General features: G+C 46.7%; 1 protein-coding gene across 4 annotated transcripts in view; it reads left to right on the plus strand.

The window, feature by feature from the left end:
- TENM4 (teneurin transmembrane protein 4) overlaps positions 1 to 18,003 on the plus strand; it is a gene marked incomplete at its 5' end in the record, with an annotated part of 390,801 nt that overhangs the window by 250,732 nt on the left and 122,066 nt on the right. The window lies entirely within an intron of this gene.

The raw sequence follows: 18,003 nt of genomic DNA on the forward strand, positions 1-18,003 counted from the left end.
ACAAATGAATGAATGAATGAACGAATGAATGACAAACACATGATTGAATGTGTTCTTAATTTTGGTATTTGGTTCACCACAGAGTTTACACATATAAAGTTCACAGAATGATTATATTGGCACCCTCTGTTTATAAGCACTTTAGCATTTAGAGGCCCTCTCATGGTGAGGATTAGATGGGAACATAGGTGAATCACCTAGCACAGTCCTGGTAGGTAGTAAGCATGGTTGCTTCTAGTATCTCATCTGGACAGTATCCACTGTTTAAATCCACACAAAAACCCTGTGAGAAAGGCATCATCATCCCCATTTTACCAATTTATATAGTATTTTACTCAGTGAATACTTACTGAACAAGGCAAAGGGGATAAAGAGGTAGGAAGTCTGTACCCTGGCGAGCTTGCCTTCTGGAGAGGAGGGCAGGAGATAGAGCAACCAAACGCATGAAGAGACATCAACTAATAAAGAAGCTTAGGCCCAGAGAATTTCTAAGTAATCCTGCCCAGGGACACGTGGCTGAGAAGTGGTAGCATCTCCATCAACATTGTTTTTCACTCTGAATCACTTTCCCCACCACACCACGTTGCTGAAACAAAGTGAAGCTCAAATCAGCTCATCATCTTGTATATTGACAGTTCTGGTAGGGATCAGGAAAGATGGTTGAGACCTTTGGTAAAAATGAGATCCAGTGCAGCATTTGTGCCTTTGGAATACTTTGAATTACCTCTCCCCATTGAATGGAGAATTGACGTTCAATACGCAGCCTAAATTGGACTTTATCCTTGTTTGCAAAGCTCATGTAAAGACAGGACCACGAGCAGAGATGTCTTAGGAATGATTCCTTTTTTTTTTTAACATCTTTATTGGAGTATAATTGCTTTACAGCGGTGTGTTAGTTTCTGCTGTATCACAAAGTGAATCAGCTATATATACATATACATATAACCCCATATCTCCTCCCTCTTGCATCTCCCTCCCTCCCACCCTCCCTATCCCACCCCTCTAGGTGGTCACAAAGCACCGAGCTGATCTCCCCGTGCTATGTGGCTGCTTCCCACTAGCTATCTGTTTTACATCTGATAGTGTATATATGTCCATGCCACTCTCTCACTTCATCCCAGCTTACCCTTCCCCTTCCCCATGTCCTCAAGTCCATTCTCTACATCTGCATCTTTAGGAATAAGTCTTTTTATACAGCTCTGTTTATAGCAATATAAGGAATGCTCCTCCGAAAGCTACACTGGGTTGTATTGTTCATTATGTGGGCACAAAGCTAGTTTCTGATAGAACTATAACTGTCCGTGCATTGTTAATCCCTGATGAGACTCCACAGCCTCTGACGGAGGCAGGTGTAACTTTGAGTGTGATCGCTAGGCATTCTTGAGTTGGCCCTGGAAAAGGAGATAGCAGACCCATTGCAAGGGCCTTAAATAGAATTGCGAGTGCTCATTGTCCTCAACTCTGTGCCTCTCACTCCCCATAGCTGTTGTCAAACAGAGGGCCTCCCAAGCTAATGCAGAGAGCTCCGTGTGATAAGAAGAGTCTCTGAGTCTGACAGTCTTGGGTTCAAATGCTGGCCCTGCTGCTTACTAGTTATAACTTTGGGCAAGTTACTTCACTTCTGTAACTTGTAAAACGGAGATAACAAGCGTACCTACCTTCTGGGATTAGTATTTGGAAAATAATTATTTGGAGGATTATTTAAGATAAAGTAAAAAAGCACGTAGCACGCTACTCAGCACGTGATATGGGCTCAGTTAATGTTAGCTATGTTATGAGCATGATTACAGCACGCGCTGGTGAGAGCCCTTGATGGTAACGGAGACATTTGAGAGGGGCAAGATGAAAGGTGCCCTTTCAGAAACGTGGATTATAGTTTTTAAATCTCTAACCTATAACTGACTAAATCAGTGTCATGATTGCCACAGGGCCAGGAATTTAAAAGATGACTTCAAAATTCCTGTCTCCCTTGCAATAGTGATAAAAATTTGTGTTTGTTGAGTGCTTCAAAGCATACAAAGATCTCTCCCTCTCTCTCCTTTTCACACACACACACACACACACACACACGCACAGCTGTTGAGGCAGGGTGACAGGTATGGTACCATCCCCATCCTCACCCTGAGACTCGGTGACCTACCTGAGGCACCCTGAGCCTGCCGAAGCTGGGAGTCCAAGCCCAGCTTGGGGCCCCCCTGCTGCCCAGCACCCGCGCTGCCTCCCCACAGCCATAGCTTCTCCTTGGCTCTCACTTCCCGCCAGAAGCCAGCTTGAAGGCTGGTGAAAGCGCATTGGCGGTGGTTCTCTCTCCTTACTGTCCTGGCTGTACCTCCCTAGGCTCCATCCTGGCTCTGCACGTGCTAACTGTGTGACGTTAGCAAGGGACTTGACTTTTCTTGACTGTGGTTTCTTTATCTGAAAAATGGAGATAATAACAGTCCCCACCTCAGAGGGTCATGTGGTGATTAAGTTGTATAATGCAGGTGTGCCTGAGAACAGTGCCTGTAGAGGGGGAGCACCTCACGTCTTCCTCCTCCCTCCCTTCTGACGGCACTTTCACTGAGTGGAAGCTGTTTGAAAACTATGGAGTTTGGGCCCTAAAGCTAAGCAGGAGATGCCTCATTGAGCAGATGCCGCTCTAGCCAGGGAGCTGTCTTTGTACTCAGGGCTGCGGCTACAGGGTGGTGAACAGGCGCTGAACTTCATTTCAGGGGACCTGCTCCTCACTAGTTGAGTGGCTTCAGCAAGTTGCTTCCCCTCCTTTCCTTTTAGGTTAGTTACCTGTGGGATTGTTGTAAGGATTTAGTGAGAAAATATGGAGAAAGTGGTTAGCGTGGCGGCTGGCACAAGTCAGACACCCAGCAAGGGTAGCTCGGGTCACACCTTTTACGTTATTTGCTCCTGGCACAGCAGGGCTGGCACAGGCACTGCCCAGAGCCTTCTCACCAGGAGCTGCAGGCCGGAAGACGCATCCTATAGGACTGACTCTAGGTGGTGGGGTTGGCAGAAATGGGCCCCTGCTGTCTGGCCCTCCTAGGAAGGAGGAGCATCTCTTGCCTGAGATGAGTGCTGTTTGGCATGGAGAACAGGATTTAATGAAAGCAGCTTAAATCAACATGCCCTGCACTCAACAACCAGCCTGTGATGAAATGTGAGCTGACAGGTTTTCCAGCACTTTGGTTAGGTTTGTGGAAACAGTGAAGTCAGACTTTACACGAGTGTTTACTCAGGCCTCTGGGTTCTCAGCAGCTTGGCTTGCCGTCTCATCTCAGAAATCCCTCTTTAAATCCTGCCTCACTGATGTGGTGAATGACAAACCATGTAAGATAACTGTTTAAGTAGATTCCTGTGGCCTGGAAGAGCACAGGTTATATGTCCCACTGCCACCCCCAACACACCTCTGTCCTCAGCTCTGGGCCCAGTGGAACTTCACTGCTTCAGTCTTTGGGGACGCTGGTGGTGATGGTGGTTGTGATAGTGGTGGTGATGATGATGATGGTGGTGGTGATGATGATGGTGGTGGTGATGGGGGTGATGATGATGATCATGATGATGGTAGTGATGGGGGTGGTGATGATGGTGGTTGTAATGGTGGTGATGGTGATGATAGGTGATGATGATGGTAGTGATGGTGGTGGTGGTGATGATGGTGGTTGTAATGGTGGTGATGGTGATGATAGGTGATGATGATGGTGGTGATGGGGGTGGTGATGATGGTGGTTGTAATGGTGGTGATGGTGATGATAGGTGATGATGATGGTAGTGATGGTGGTGGTGATGATGATGGTGGTAGTGATGATGGTGGTGACGGTGATGATAGTGGTGATGATGATGATGATGGTAGTGATGGGAGTGGTGATGATGGTGGTTGTAATGGTGGTGATGGTGATGATGGTAGTGATGGTGGTGGTGATGATGGTGCTGGTGCTGGTGATGATAGTGGTGGTGATGATGATGATGGTGGTGATGGGGGTGATGGTGGTGATGGTGATGATGATGGTGGTGATGGTGATGATAGTGACGATGATGATGGTAGTAGTGGTGGGGGTGGTGATTGGTGATGGTGGTGATGATGATGATGATGATGGTAGTGATGGGGGTGGTGATGATGGTGGTTGTAATGGTGGTGATGGTGATGATAGGTGATGATGATGGTAGTGATGGTGGTGGTGATGATGATGGTGGTAGTGATGATGGTGGTGACGGTGATGATAGTGGTGATGATGATGATGATGGTAGTGATGGGAGTGGTGGTGATGGTGGTTGTAATGGTGGTGATGGTGATGATAGGTGATGATGATGGTAGTGATGGTGGTGGTGATGATGATGGTGGTAGTGATGATGGTGGTGACGGTGATGATAGTGGTGATGATGATGATGGTAGTGATGGTGGTGGTGGTGATGATGGTGGTTGTAATGGTGGTGATGGTGATGATGGTAGTGATGGTGGTGGTGATGATGGTGCTGGTGCTGGTGATGATAGTGGTGGTGATGATGATGATGGTGGTGGTGATGGGGGTGATGGTGGTGATGGTGATGATGATGGTGGTGATGGTGATGATAGTGACAATGATGATGATGGTAGTAGTGGTGGGGGTGGTGATTGGTGATGGTGGTGATGATGATGATGATGATGGTGGTGGTGATGGGGGTGATGATGATGATCATGATGATGGTAGTGATGGGGGTGGTGATGATGGTGGTGATGGGGGTGATGGTGGTGATGGTGATGATGATGGTGGTGATGGTGATGATAGTGACAATGATGATGATGGTAGTAGTGGTGGGGGTGGTGATTGGTGATGGTGGTGATGATGATGATGATGATGGGAGTGATGGGAGTGGCGATGATGGTGGTTGTAATGCTGGTGATGGTGATGATAGTGGTGACGATGATGGTAGTGATGGGGGTGGTGATGATGGTGGTGGTGATTGCTACTGCAGTTGTTTTACAGATGGGAAAGCATTAGAGAGAGGAAACGACTTGCCCACAGTAACTAATCAGTGGCAGAATTTGAATTAAATCTAGGCCCTCTGTTTCCAAGTCCTCAGCTCTTACCTCAAGTCTTCTTTCCATCCAAAGAGGTTTCTTTGCCATTAATCTTGTCTTTTTTCCTGATAAGTCACAGGATGGAGCATTAATTAGAGAGTTGTCCATTTCTTAATGCTTACCATGTACCAGGTTCTGAACTAAGTACTTTCAACCATTATCTTAGTTAAGGGTCATAAGAACCCTGTAAAGGAAGTATTTACCAGGTCTGTTTTCCACATAAGGAAACTGAAGGTCAGAACTAAGTTAAATTGCTTGCCAGCATCTCCCCATTGGAAAGTGGCACAGCACGGATGCAGCCCAAGTCTGGCTTCAAGGCCTCTCCTAAGCTCTTTGGTGTACTGAGCCATGTATTATAAATGTGCCTTCTCTTGTCAAACTGTGAACCCCAAGAAGTCAGTGTCTGTCATTCTCCCTAGTGCACGGCCTGACAGCCATTAGGTTCTAGTGATTATTGAATGAATGACTTATCCAGGGAATTATCAAAGAAGAATGAGGGGTTACAGCCAAAGGCTCTGCCCAAGAAGATCCCAGCACACTACCAGCTGGACAGTCTAATCCCTTCTCTCAGGATTCCACCCACCTTCCCCCCCGACCCCCAACCTTATCCGCTCCCCCCCACGCCCCCATAACACTCTGCAAAGCTAAAACCGAGTTCCTGGGCCCTGTCCTTCACTTTCCAGACCTAGCCCATGTTCATTTCATGGGCAGTGCCAGCCAGCCAGAACCCCTCCTGGATAAGAGCTAGAATCATTTCACCTCCTTCAAGCCACCTTCCCCAGGGAGTAGTCCTGCTGGGCTGGGTGCCTCATCAGTTTTGCATAAAGGGGGCACGCTCAGTAGCCCTGCGGAGCAGAAGGGCTCCCTCCCTACACCCACCCCCTCAAGTGCTTTAGTTGGCTTTTCATCCTCTTGGTTCAGAGCTGCCTTAGAAAAGGGGAGGAATTTAACCTCTTTGAGATGGTCCTTAAAATTGGAAAAGCCTACCTTTCTTTCAGAGCCTAATGACTTCTAAATCTTCTAAGATCTTCTAAAGAAGATTTCAGGCTCTGTGGCATTTTCCAGAATACCATATCAGATTCGATCCCTTAAACCCATCATTTGCCCCTTCTCTGGCTGTCATGCGGGTCTTCCTTCCCCTCCACCCCAGCCCAGTCATCTCCATCCTCAGCCTCATAAATTCATTCCTCGTTTCCACTTCTCTATGAGCTCTCTCCAATCTTGTCTTCCATAAATGACCTTTATTTGAGAGGGCCCTCTCACTACATTTTATTCCTTTGGGTTGCTGGCTCACAGGAGCAGTACCTGGCAGAGATTTTGACTGTAAAATGCTCATGCTGGTGGTTTATGATTCTTATCATTTCATTGCAGTTGGGTTTCATGGAATAACAGGTGGAGATCTTTTAGAGATTCAATGGTATGGATTTGGGCGTAGCATGTGCAGTCAGAAAGAATTGCACGGGATTTGGAGTGGGACCAAGCTAGATTTTCAAGACTGAGCTTATCCAAAGAATATGGCTAATGATACCTGCCTTGCAGGGCTGTTTTTCAAATTAGTTTTAATATTTATATATAAAATGCCTAGCATGGTGGCTGGCACTCAGTAAGCACTCAATAAATAAAGTATTAATGTATATTTTTAGAATGCATGACTAAGTCTAAATTAGCCAAACAGTCCTTCAACTCTAAGCAATTTAAGTTTGAGGGCAGTTTATATGGTGAAGGTCTGGAGCCAGAACTGGATTGGAGTCTGTGTGACCTGAACAACTTGCTTTCTCTCTCGGAGGCTCGGTTTTCTTGTGGTTAATGAGACTCTCGACCCACCCCCCTTCCCCCCCGCCCCCGACTCTGGTCATCGAGTCTAAGTGAAGAGTCACTAATGTGCTGACACATTTATCCCCAGACACCAGCACAAGGGCCCTACGGCGCTAACATTGGCCTCTGCTCAGGGACTGAGCTTCCTGCGCTTTTTCCAGACAGGAGCACAGCCTCCACAGAGAGCACCCCAGAAGAGCTCCGGATGCGCACCCACTGCTGACAAGCACGCACGTCCCCTCCATTCACTCACAGCCCTTCCTGACCTCTCATGTGCCGGACCATTCTAGGCCCCGGGGATCAGCATTCCTCAGGCCACTCAGGAGGTGACACGGAGTCCTGAGGTGTTAAGGCCTCTGACCGTCGCATTTATGGTGGGTTTGGGGTGCACAAGGGCAGGAGCGTGCACTCGGCCAGGAGGGGGGCAGAGAAGAACCTGGGAAGGTCTTCCCCAGCATGGAGACTTGTGAGCCAGATTGTGAGAGGGGACTGAGGTGGGGTTCCTGGTGGCAGAGGAGGAGAGGGCCATCCAAGCAGAGGGAACAGCATGTGCAGAAGTGCAGAGCGGTCCTCCTTCAGTCCGACTGGAGAGTAGGAGCTGAGGAAGTGAGGCCAGAGAGGCAGGCAGGGTCCCAGTCATGGAGTCCACTCACTGTCTTGCTGAAAATCTCAAAGTAAAAAATCTTTCAATGCGCATTGAAGATTTCCCTTTCAGACTCCACGTCAGGGCTCTTTCTTTAACTCTCTCAGTGCAACATGGCCTAGGTCCTACCTCAGCTTAGCGAGACCTTCTAAAATTCAAACTCAGATCCTTTGAGCTTCCAGTTTCTTCTCTATTACTCTCCTCCCCTACCAAAAAGAAAAGCAAATCACAAAGCATAATTAATAACAGTAATGACCAGATAGATATGGAACAGAAAAGCTCTGTTACCAAATGAAGTCACAATTGATAGCAAAATAAGCCCAATTTTTTTTAAAGAAAGCTGAAAGTAGCAGCAATGTTAAAAAAAAAAATTAAAGCTCTAAACATAGCAGTTGCATTAGCCCTAAATTTTGAAAATGGTAATTCAATTTTATTTACGAGGCAAAATATAATTACGTTTAGATTTGAGGGAACAGAATTTAATTCTTACTAATGACAGAAAGACTGAGTGAGATGCTGTAATGCCAGAGAAATTTTCTTCTGTTCATGGATGGGAGAGAAAATTAGATTCAGCACTGAGCATTCTCCCCTGTTACAAGTCTCATTTGTGTAGCCGGAATTGTTCACTCTCTGAGAAGCATTAGCTTCTCAGCCCAGAAAGCACAGCACCGACATCCAATTAAACATCAAAAGGAAATGATCAGACTGGGCTATTTCTGTATAGGTATGTTATAGGAGGGGAAACTCGAGGTTAGAATTTCACCCAAGGAATCATGTCCTTTGAGACTTGACATTTCCTGTGCCCCTTTCCAACGGCAAGTGACAGCCTAAAATCAAAGTTCAGAATAATAAATATCCAAGAGACTGACAACGAAGCAGAAAGAAGTGGATGTGTTAGAAGGAGGCAGAGAAGAGCCCACCAGTTGCCTGGGAAGTACTGTGGAGGTTCAGACACAATGAGATGGTCACTTCCTAACATTTAATCAAAGCCTGGGAAATTGGGCCCAAACAGGCGTGCTACTAAATACTGCCAGAGTCAAAGGTTGATAAACCAGAAGCTGGCAGCTTTGTAATTTAGTAGAATTTCCCCCGACAGCCCTGGAACATTTTCTATCACAACTGGAGCTCTTCAGTATGCAAATATAAGCCCTCCTGAAATTGGGCTTCAGAATTAGGTTTCTATTTGGATGCCCAATCTGATATCTTGTACAAAATCTCTGGCTGTCTTCCTGAATCAAACTGCTGGTATTACAAACTTTGTAATTTTAAAATAATAACTATCCTTTGAATGGAAATTTTATTTACATTTTACAGAGCTTCTCCATGTATGTGCTTCATGATTTATTCAAACAACAAATATGTGAGCCTCTGAAATTGCAGACAGTGTTATTCTCAGGAAACCAGGGTTCAGGGAACTTGAGTGCCTTTCCCAAAGGCACTCTGGGAAAGAAAGGGTTCAAATCCAGCCTTCTGTGGGTTCAGAACCCATGCTTATCCCCTTCATAATCCTGCCTTTGGCTATTACCAAGGTTTACGCCGATACTGACCATGGATCAGGTATCAGGTTTGCAAGGTACCACTTCACTTGGTGACACTGCCAGGAACCATGTAAATTGGATCATGACCACGGTGGACCTGGCAATACTACAGGGGTTCAGGAAAAGAGCAGTTGCTTTCAGCCGGGGTGATCAAGGTGGCTTCTTGGAGGAAGTGGGATTTAAGGTGGGTGATGGAGGTTGGATTTGAATTGTCAGAGATGGAAGAAAGAGGCAAGCACCTTGCAGCAGCCCATTGTGGAAGTCAAAGATTTGCAACAAGTTCATAGTTGAGACAGATCCTGGCGTTTTCTAGGAAAGAACCACAGTTTGGAGTAGCTTAGCTTAGGATATTTGTGGCAGTAGTGAGGGAGAAGAGGTGAAGGAAGTTAGCAGGCATCAGATCATGAATGGCCTTGAAAGAGTTTAGGTTTTATCTGTCAGTGGAAGGCACTGAAAAGTTGCAGACAGAGCTGTGACGTGGTCAGGTTTGGTTTTAGAAAGCTTACTCTAATATTGGCATGCAGTTTGAGGTGCCTGAGGGACTTCTAGGAGGAGGTGTCCAGGAAAGAGTTAGATAGATGAGCACATGACTGGGTGGAGAGGTGGGCCTTCACACAAGGGTATCAGGGCTGGAGGTCTGAACATCAGCTATCTCTTCAGTATACCCAGTTGGGCCCTTTCAGTGGGGTAGTGGTTCAGCCCTGGCCACAAATACACATCCCAGTTACCTTTTTTGGCTTCTCTGCTCACCAGTCCTTTCTTGGCTTGTTATCATTCTGCAAAGTCAGAGCGTGTTTGGAGGCCTCCCCCATGCTAGCTTTGAACTCCTTTAATCAGGAAGCCAGATACCCTCCAATTAAGGTGAATAGAGGCGACTTACTACTTCCTGTGATAGGTGCTTCATAAAGCTTGAAATTCTAGTCCTGGGGGAATAGATTGGAGACTGCTCTGAACCAATGTACTGGAATCCATTTTTCTGCTTGGTTTGAAAGCTTTCTGAGCTCCTTGAGTGAGGTGAAAGGCCATATGGTTTCCAAGGCTCATTAGCTTTCTGCCATCTAGATCTGGGGGACTGAAGCATGGCTTGGAGCCACTCTGACTCTCAGGTGATAGGGATGGAAGTTGAGAAGCACAGGAGAGTGACTTGGGTTTGGCCTCAATGTCAAAAGGAGATCAATTACTATAAGGAAGTCAGATGCTCCTTTCCTATACCTTCCTCCCTTCTGGCTTCTTCCTGTAACCTGCACTGAGACTAAAAAGCCATCTGCCCAATTTTGTGGGAGAGGGAGGGAGAGAGAGTGGGTGCTATATTCGAGCCAAATTGTTCAAAATGCAGGGATATCTGGCCTGTGGAAGTGAGAGTTAAATTGTAATTGGCCTGCTCTGTGCCAGGCATGGTGGCCAGCTTTGTGCTCATTTATACACCTAGGTAGACTTGAGTTCCTTGAGGAAAGGAATAATTTAGTACAATTTCTGAATCCCAAGCTTCTAACGGTATCTGGCATATAGTAGGTCCTCAATATATTTTAAAATCAATTTTAATATTCATTACCGCCGTTTTATAAATGACAAAGGTAAGGCTCAGATATGTGCAATGTTTGTTTCCCAGAGCTGGGAAGTGGCAAAGAAGGCCTTTATACCCAGCTTGCCCAAATCCAGGCCTCTGCCCCATGCAAAATCACAGTACCTTGAATAGTTACTGGAGTGCCCTGCCTCGGACCACTGGAATCTGGCGGTACATGGATGCAGTCAAAAGATACATTTTCTGTGTGAGACTCACTACCGAGTACAGAGACTAATCTGATGATGGCAGGGTTCTGGAGGCAACACAGGTAGACTAACAACCCTGATAAACAAAGGTTTGCATAAAGTGCTTTGGGAAGGCAGGAGATGAAGCCCCTTCCAGTGTGGGCACTGGAAGGAGGCTTCAGGGAGGAGGTGGCATTGGAGCCAGACTTCAACATGTGAAGACTGGGGGAAAGGAGCACCTAGACCATGAAAGCAGCCTATGCAGAGGCACAGAGGAGGGGGCCAAAGAGTGGTGAGGCCTCCCCGCCTTTAGCCATTTATCTGGCTGGCCCCTTACATGACCATTTCCTAAGGCAGCCATCAAGTTCTTGCTCAAGTACTAATATGCACATGACTATGTGGCCAAGGACAAGGCACTTCCTCTCTTTGGCCCATGTTTTCCTGTCTACAGCATGGTTAGAGAATCTCTAAGATACCTTCTCACGCTCTGACCAAGAAAACTGCTCCTCTAGGTTTTCCCCCTCTTTTTCTCTCTTAACCCCTAAACCCACCTGAAGGTGAGCCCCTGGCCACATCCAGGCCACTTCCTGCCCAGCATCAGCTCTCTCCTGACTCACCCTCCTCCTCCTTCACTTCCCCCTGTTCCCTCAGTCCTTTACTTCCAGCTGTCTTCCTTCCTCACTCTCAGCTCCCTGTTTCTGTGCCTTTCTTCCCCATCCACCTTGCAAACCCAGGATCACTCCAGCCACTCACCATCTCTGATCTCACAGCCGGGCTTCTGAGTGCTTTAAGCCAAATCATGTCACGCTCACGATCTTTAGCCCCTCCTGGGTCCTTCCAGCTGCAGTTCTTCTTGTACTTTGTGAGTTCTTACACTCAGTCCCCAAGGGGCTCTTTCAAATGTCCACATCTATCCATTAGCATCCTGCTCAGCAGAGATTCCTACCTCACTGAGAACATGGAGGCCATGGTTTAAGTGTCTCTCATTATCCTGGTCTGTCCCTTACACGGGTCTTTGCCGCTTACCTCTCCCCAGGGCATGAGGGGCCCAGGAAGCCTGTCCTTCTGATTATGCTCCAGATCCAGTCCTCTCCAGCTGTTGAGAGGAACCTCAGTTGTTCACATCCTCCCCTTGCTCTCCACAGTATCTTCAAACCCTCCCTTCCCCTGGCTCTGTCTAGCACATAAACGTAAAATAGTTGCCATGTAGTGAGTGTTTACTCTGTAAAAGATGTACATGACATTAAGCACATTACATGATGTTCTTTTAAGCCTCACATGAACCTGAGATGTTGGTGTCTCTATCCTATTTTTCAGAAGAGAAAGCTGAGGCACAGAAAGATGAATTGACTAGCCCAAGTCACACAGATGGATGGATGGATGGATGGATGGACGGATAGATAGATGGGCAGTTAGATGGCCTGTTGACTGAATAGCTGATTGGATGATTAGATGATTGGGTTGATGGACAGATGGATGAGCTGATGGACAGGCAGATGGATGGATGGAGATTGAAAAGACAGATAAACAGACAAACAGAAGGAAAAGTACTTAACATGATAAACATTGAGTCGGGGTGAAAAAGGAGACTCAGACTCTGATTTCAGAGATTCTCTAGTCTAGCTGGGGTGAGGATCTAATACATAATTAATAAGGAAATATGTCAGCTTACAGCTGAGGTTTTGCCTAAACCTGATCCCACAGTTCACAGACCAAAAACCTGTGTTAATCATAGTCACCTTTCATTCTAGCTAAGTACCTTTGAGCAAGTCACTAAGTCTCACCAAGCAGTTTCCTCAGTGATGGTAAGGGAGTGCAAACAAAATTGCAGGGATGTTGTGAGGATTTAATGAGGTAATATTTGTGTGCCACCAATAGTGGTTCTACAATTTCTCCTTATTTTTGCCTCAAATGCTGTTTAGTGTAGCTTGGACTTAAAGTGTCCAAGGATTTCATGAGAAATTCCCCCAAGGAATTTTCAAGGACCAGGATTTCAGAGAAATCCCCCAAACTGGGCATTAACTCAGATGAGCTAGCGATGCAACAGAAAATCCTAGTGGAGATCATTTAAAATTATTTAACCCTTACTAAAATTTCTTAAGGTCACTTCTAAGAACCTCAGGTCCTAAGCAGAATAGAACAATTTTCCCTATTATCCCTTTTAGTGCTAAATACAGACTTATTAAAGGGCTTCCCAGGAGGTCATATGGGACCAAGGCTCTGCTTTCACATCCCTGAATTTCAAAGACAGCTTCACCTGTATCTGTTCCTTGCTCAGCAGGAAAGCACACAGATCCTTGTGTGGGGTCCCCTCTATCCCCGACTTGTGTCAGTTTTGAGCATCTTTCCAAGTCAAAGAAATTTTATGGGAAAATTATATATAAGTATTTCCCTTTAGGGGAGAGGCACAGCTTCCCTTACCAGCTATTTTAATGAATAGGATTGTAAAGTAAGTCCAGACAAATTAAAACGTAGCTGTGATAGGTCCCAGGCTTCATCCAGGTTCATATGGGGATTAACATTTAATGAGAGGAGACTGGAGCAGCTGTTTTCCTCGTGTATACACTTTGGAGCACAATTAACCAATAGCCAAACCATATGTTTTTCCCTACCCTTTTCATCATGTGTCCACCTGCTTCCACATCAGAGAAAGGGAACAGGTATGACATGGGCATTGGTGCGAAGGAAGATGTGTGTGAGGGTGTAAGGACTGAGACACTTTAAGGTTACAAGCTATCAGTCGGAGATTGGAGAAGATAAGTTTCTAAGAAGGTTAAGCACAAAGAAGGCTGAGCCTCTGTGTGAATATATTTAACCAAATAAATTTTGTACAATATGGCGCTGGGATAGAGTTGAGCCAACTGACATAACACCTCTTCCATGAGATTTTTTAAAAATTCATCTGTTCTTTCAACAAATATTTGTTGAAAGCTCATTCTCTGCCAGACCTGGTGCCTGGTGCTGGGAACCAAGATGAATAAAAGCTAGAGCCTGCCATGAGGTGGGCTTCCAGTCTAGAGAGAAGACAGACGTGGATACCAGTGAGGCGGGGCAGAGGTGGGGTGGGGAAGGGGAGGTGCTGGGAGGTGCGGCTTTCCCCAGGAGAAGAGCCAGGGTGTTCTTGGGCCTGACCTGGTTGCTCTCCAAGGCCCTGTATAGTTCAGCCAAGAACTTTACAGACTTGGAATGACACTTTAGGACAGTTGGGGATTTTCACCCGATTTTAAGAGGAAGCCGAAGCTACAAATGCAGGTGGCTTCTACCTGAGTTTTAATGGTCTTGGCTGACGGTGCCATGCTAGGTAACCAGAGAAAGAGTTTCATACCCAAATTTTGAGGCTGCTGCTAGAAAATATTTTGCTCTTCGGGGAGATGCTTCTCTTCTCGGTGACTCGGAGCTGCACTGATACAGGATGTTGTAGGTCTCTATCAATCAGTTAATGTACAGAACACAACATACATAACACAGATTGCATAGAGCCATTCACATTTACCCTTTCCTTCAGTTACCACCACTCACTCACCCTGTAGGGGACCATTATTACTCTCCCTGTTTTGGGGGTGAAGAAGTATGGTCCGGAGAGATTAAGTAATTGTCCGCAAGGACTCAAGGAGACTGGGGAGTCGGAATCTGAATCCGTGTCTACTGTATGGATTGTGTACTCTATAGTACGTCAGAGGGTTCCTCCCAGGCCCCTGCCGTCCAGCATGTAGTCAGAAAGTGCCCATGTTGATCACATGACCGTCGCCTAGCCTTTATCAAATGCTTGCTTGTATCAGGTGTGTTGCGTACGTCAGAATTCACATCTGATCTGACTTCAGTCTGATAACACTTGCCACTACACCCTCTTTCCTTTCTTATGAGAACATCTGTGTGCACAGTTGATCCTATCCTGACTATGCGCCAGGCTCCCTACGAGAAGCTTCACTTCCTTTCATCTTAACCCATTTAGTTCAATTAGGTTATGTCCGTCTGCCACGCTAGAATGTCACTCCTTGAGGTCAGGAAAGAGCCGTGTCTGTCATACTCACCATTGGATCCCCCAGTGCCCGCTCACCACTGGATTCGCACCCCGTGAGCGCTCAAGAAGTGAAGCAAATGAGAGTGATTCCTCCACCAACTCTCTGCAGTAGGCAGTGTCATCCCCAGTATACAACTGAGTAAACTTGAGACTTAGGAGCTGTGACCCAAACTTCACAAAGTACCATTTACATTACATGAAGGGCACAGGAGCTGTCAAAGCACATTCTTTAGCATCGTTCTATTTGGTTTTCACCAGCCACTCTGGGAAGTTATATCTGCTTCAGTGTAAAAGCAGAATCAGAAAAGCAAAAATAAAGCAGTTCCTTTTATTTCAAGGACAAAAAAAAAATTGAGGTACATAAAAAAATAACAATGGGGCCTACTACTCGAGACCAAATGAAGCAGACTCTCAGGTTTCTGCTCCCGTCAGGAGGCAGTGGGTCTCCTGCACTTGGGCGGAGAGCCCATCTGCAGAAGAGAAGCTCAACACTGACAGGTTGTGTTACCATCAGTTAGCACCACATAAACGTCAAGGTCACCCTGTTCAGGCCCCTTCCATTAAAATGTGTAAGAGCTCACAACCCAGCTTGTAAAGGACTAATGGAGGGGTGCTCGACCACCAGGCAGCTTTAGCTTCGTGCCAGGGCAGCATGTCTAGTGTAAACTGGCGGGGAAATGGAGAGTTTCGAGGGACAGCTCCGCAGTCCCCAGAGGAGAAAAGTGAGCTCGGGTGTCTGGGAAACTCTGTGTAGAGAATCTCATTGCATCTCACACATAGCCAGGGTCTGACTTGAACGTAACAAGGGATAAACAACAGGGCCAGAAACAAGGGGAGATCTGCTGGAAGAAGCAGGAGGTTCCCTCAGAGGAGAGCCTACCTCTGTCTAGTCTGTGACTCAGTTTCCATATCTGTAAAATGAGCCTGCCTCTGTCTAGCCTGTGACTCTGTTTCCATATCTGTAAAATGCTTATCTTGCAGCCTTGCCCTGAGGATTGTCAAAATGAAGAGAAAGCACCAGATGAACACACGACCTTGTAGAATTCCCCTATGCTCTCTGGGTCTCAGTAGCCTCACCTCTAAGAAGGATAATAGCCAGGTGTTCGCACAGCCTTGTTGTGATAGTTAAATGAGAAGTTGTATGTGAAGGGTGCTTTGTAAACTGTATGACCTGACATAAGTGTTAAGTTATGAAGCCAAAAATGGCTTTTCCATACATTGCCTCATTTGATCTAACACCAACCGTGTAAGATTGGTAAAGTGGGAATTATTAGCCTCATTTTACAGAAATGGAAATCGAGATTCAATGAATTGCATAACTTGCACCTTGAAAATTACCCAGCCAGTAAGTGACAAAGCCAAGAACAGATACCAAATCTGTCTGATCCTAAGATTCACGGTTCTTTATTCATTGCACGTAAGCAGAAAGGTGCCGAAGTGAGTAACAGCTGTAGATTACTCAGCTGATCTTAGCAATCAGTTTGGGCTTTGTCTGGGCAATGATCTCCTGTGGGGCAGAGACTATGTCTTATTGACCTCTGTATTCCTAGCACCCGGCACAGTTTCTGGCACATAGCAGGCAGGCATGGACTATTGCTGGAAGAATAAAGGAATCAGTTTGAGCTGTATATCAGGGCTGTGTACCCTCTGAAGTGGGTGCTATCATCATCCCTATTTTACGGAGGAAGAAAATGAAGCTCAGAGCAGTTGAGGAGGCTGTCTAAGGTCCCACAACTGGCAGAACCAAGATTTGGAGTCACACCTGATTCCAAGTCTTACGCTCTTTCACACACACTGCCTCAAAGTTAATTAGTAAAGGAATGAACTACCCAGTAGTGAGGACCTGAAGTGAGGCCGTCAAGTGCTGGGAAAGCCCTGCCTCTTCTGCTCTCAAGCCCGTGACCTTCAAGTGCCCTGCAGCCCAAAACACCAAGACTGTGAACTCCAAGTGCCCGGAGGAAGGCTGCCCCACAGCCTGTCCCTCTCCAGGCTCACACCTCGGTGAACAGAAGGGTTGTTTGAAGTTTACTTTCACACCATAAACTGCCACCTGGAAAATGTGCTGACTAAACCCCCCAAAATGCTAAGCTGATCTTTCCTCCAGGCTCTCAGGTGAACGTCCCAGCCAGCCCTGAGTTCAGGCCCTGCCTCCGGAGTCATCTGGGTCGATGCCCTTGCAGCACTGTGCAGAAGGGATGGAAATTTCAAACTTAGAATGTAGGGAGACCCAGGGACCTGAGATTGTCATTCTTCATCTTGAGAAAAATCCAGGACGTTGTCCATGTGAGCAAGAAGGGAAGGAAACTTGAAGAACATCTTGCGAAAGCCCCCTTCCTGGAGGGCTGCTGGGTGTCCTGACACTTTGCTCCACAGCTCCATGCTCACTTGGGAAGTTTTCACAATGGCAACCCACCAGAGATTAGCAGACAGATAGGCCTGGACTGACTCTCAGTCAGGCTGAGCAGGGTGTACCTGAATGGTTTTAAATTCTTAGGCACCTGTAGCCCCAGGCACACATGGATTTATTCATTATCCAGCAAACGTTAATTAAGGGTCTGTTCTGTGCCAAGATCTGTGCTGGGTACCAGGCCTAGAGGTGATCAGAATTCATCCAGCCTCAGGTTGTCCTGAGTCTGACAGTGAGACATGCAGAAATGGAGAAGCAGTCTACCACGTCACATGGAAAGGCACGGAGCAAGAGAACAACCGCCGAGTGAATCATGGGAGACTTCTGAGGAGGAGGGACACTCCAGCCGAGCCTTAGGGATAGATCATGCTGTGTGACACGGAGGATGTTTATATCATAGACTCCCACAGTCTTAGATGCCATCAGGTCCCCCCTGCAGTTGATGGGGAAACCCAACACCCAGAGAGGGCAAGTGACCTTCCCAAGGTCACACAGCAGATCCTTGGCTGAGCAGACACAGACCTCGCAAACCTGGTCTTTGGACACGTAGTCTAAAAATCCCTGCCCTGAGAAATCTTTCTTGAGTTAGTGACCTTGCCATGCCCTTTTCTATTGTCCACTTCACTGAATGCTCCGCATAGCCCTGATGGGTAGCAGAGGTGCTGTGAGGCATCATCACCAGTGAAGTCAAGGAACCTGCCCAGGGTCACACAGCTTCTGCTCCTGAGCCTGGCATAGAACCCAGGTCCCCTGGCTCCAGGTCAGGGCTCTTTGCACACA

This window comes from Mesoplodon mirus, assembly GCF_964341445.2.
Source record: "Mesoplodon mirus genome assembly, chromosome: 7".
Classification (NCBI taxonomy): domain Eukaryota; kingdom Metazoa; phylum Chordata; class Mammalia; order Artiodactyla; family Ziphiidae; genus Mesoplodon; species Mesoplodon mirus.